At 40.1% G+C, this 237-nt stretch overlaps 1 protein-coding gene across 1 annotated transcript in view; it reads left to right on the forward strand.

The window, feature by feature from the left end:
* Positions 1 to 237, forward strand: part of LOC119588965 (cGMP-inhibited 3',5'-cyclic phosphodiesterase A-like) — a 64,821-nt gene that overhangs the window by 33,348 nt on the left and 31,236 nt on the right. The window lies entirely within an intron of this gene.

Genomic DNA, 237 nt, shown 5'->3' on the forward strand with positions numbered 1-237 from the left:
TCACACAAAATTACTCAAAATTTGATAACCTCAACCAACTTCTTTTTTTTTCTCCTCCTCAAAATTCTTTCGATTTTCTTCCGAGCGTTTTGATCGAAGTTTCTCCGTCATCCAATTCTTGCGTCATTGGTGAGCGAACCTTCTTTGCTGATGAGATGGCGTGTCACGTGGTTTTGCTTCTTCTCCGAGCTAATTTACTTCCTTATAACTGGTTTCGTTTCGCCTTTACACGTCTAG

The sequence above is a fragment of the Penaeus monodon genome, chromosome 24, assembly GCF_015228065.2.
Source record: "Penaeus monodon isolate SGIC_2016 chromosome 24, NSTDA_Pmon_1, whole genome shotgun sequence".
NCBI lineage: Eukaryota > Metazoa > Arthropoda > Malacostraca > Decapoda > Penaeidae > Penaeus > Penaeus monodon.